General features: G+C 59.0%; 1 non-coding gene across 1 annotated transcript; it reads left to right on the top strand.

The window, feature by feature from the left end:
* The first annotated feature begins 224 nt into the window (after positions 1-224).
* Positions 225-297, top strand: TRNAR-CCG (transfer RNA arginine (anticodon CCG)). Its single transcript has one exon. It is a non-coding gene; the product is annotated as a tRNA-Arg (tRNA).
* Positions 298-2113: the final 1816 nt, after the last annotated feature.

Genomic DNA, 2113 nt, shown 5'->3' with positions numbered 1-2113 from the left:
TCTCCAGAGATCAGGGCAATAAAGCCATAACGGTAACAACGGGAACCTCCCACCTCTCTGGAGTTTTTCAGGATCCACATGCCGCTCTTGCTTCCTACCTTTCCGTCTGGCTCTTCCTGTCTGCAAGAGAACGGAACTGCATCCACACGTTGCATCTGTGGGCAGAGGGTGGTTTCTGCCCCAACCACTGTTAGCTCCAGGAGCAGCAGAAGGTAACCACAGGGGGCCCAGTGGCCTAATGGATAAGGCATCAGCCTCCGGAGCTGGGGATTGTGGGTTCAAGTCCCACCTGGGTCGAGGCCATTACAATTTTATTTGGACCCCAGGAGAGCCTCCAGAAAGAGCCGCTCAGAGCTTTAACCCCAGAGGTAGACCTATCGGCAGAAGGAGGAGGTCAGAGGGGAGTGAAATGCCGGCAGTACAGACCGTGGTAATCAGCCAGACCCACTGACAGCTGACCCAGACCCTCTTGTGAGGGGGTCCAAAGGCTCCCCTTAGGGAAGGCATTCATATCCAGGCCCTGCATTTGAGTTGCCCCAGGTGTGGAGAGCCAGCCCCCCGAATCCCAGGTGGGGCCAAGGATCCCTGGGGGGACCCCAGCCTCCACCGAAGCCTCAAGGCCACAATCCTCCACCCACTGAGACTTGCCCGGTTGTGGAGACCCCCAACACCCCCTCCCTGGCTGCCTCCCTGGCAAGGCCTGCGGTCCAGGGCAGCTGGGGGCTCATGCTGGAGGGGAGGGGAGGGGAGGGGGGCTGGCTGCAGAGAAACCGAGCCAAAGGACAAGGCTGCCTGCGGCCCAGAAAAGGGGCCGAGGGGAGAGCATGTCTTCATGAAATGGCTCCAGCGTCACTTGCAGCCCCCGCCCCACAAACCAGGACTTGCCTGGGGGAGGCAGAGCACAGGTTTGCAGAAGGTAAGAAAGGGTCCAAGGACAATTTAATACACAAGCAGGATCTGCCCCACCTCTCCCCACATCCTCCGGTTGTCTCCAAATGGTTTGGATCCCAGCACCCCCCCACTGGCTGGGAATGATGGGAGCCGTTGTCCAACACATTCGGGAAGAGGGGGAGAACTGGCCTCTAACATCTCATGGAGCGGTGCCACCATCCTGTGGTCATAGTTAGAAGTTACACCTGGAGGTTGTGTATAGAGGGTGGACTTGCACTGCCATGCTCGGGGTGCTCTGGTTACGCCCAGCGACCCTCCTCTGCATGACCTTAAGCAGTGAGCCGCTGCGGACGGCTATATTATCCTGAATATAAAATGCCATCCCCCGGAAAGCCTGCCCAAAGCCCACCTGGATGCCTTTTCAACACCAGGGTGAAAAGTTTTTCTTCCCCTTCCCATTTCACAATTGTATCCATCAAGTCCGTTTGCATCTCTTATGATCTCCTTCCTTTGGTACCCGTTAATTCATTCTTAAATCTTGTAATCTACCCAGAGTTATCACAAACCTGAGTTACTGGGCAGATTAAAAACAACAGGCTTCAGCTCAACCTGCCAAGACTGAGTGGCTTTAGGTTTGGGGGACTTCTGGTTCCAGGATTATGCCATCTTTGGTGCTGGATGGGGTGGCACTGCCCCAGACAGACTCAGCGCGCAATCCGGGGCCCTTCTGGACTCACAACTCCTGCCTGATGAGCAGGTGGCAGTCGTGGCCAGGAGGGCCTTTGTGCAACTTCAGCCGAGCGCCAGCTGCACCCATCCCTGGATCGGGAGGCCCTCCGCTCAGTCAGTCACCCCCGACACAGACTACTGTAACGTGCTTTACGTGGGGCTGCCGCTGAAGGGCATCTGGAAGCTTCCGCTGGTGCAAGACACAGCTGCGTGGGCAGTTAGGTGCTCGCCCGGAGCGGCGCACGTTACACCTCTGCCCCGCAAGCTGCTTTGGTGGCCAGTTCGCTTCTGGGTTCGGTTCAGGGGGCCCTACACGGCACGGGGCCAGGTTACTTGGGGGAGCGCCCCCCTCCGATCCCGCGTCCCGTCCCGTCCCATCCGATCCGATCCGATCCGGCCGGAGGGGATCAGATCACGCCGCGGTCCTGCCCGCTGGCGTCCCGGCCTGGGATCCGCGGTGGGAGGAAGCCTGCGAAGCGGCTGCGCGGCGCCG

Source organism: Python bivittatus, unplaced genomic scaffold (genome assembly GCF_059951505.1).
Source record: "Python bivittatus isolate LINGU-HERP-01145 unplaced genomic scaffold, Pbiv_v1 ctg000590_np1212, whole genome shotgun sequence".
Classification (NCBI taxonomy): Eukaryota; Metazoa; Chordata; class Lepidosauria; order Squamata; family Pythonidae; genus Python; species Python bivittatus.
This window is presented reverse-complemented; position numbering and strand designations above follow the sequence as displayed.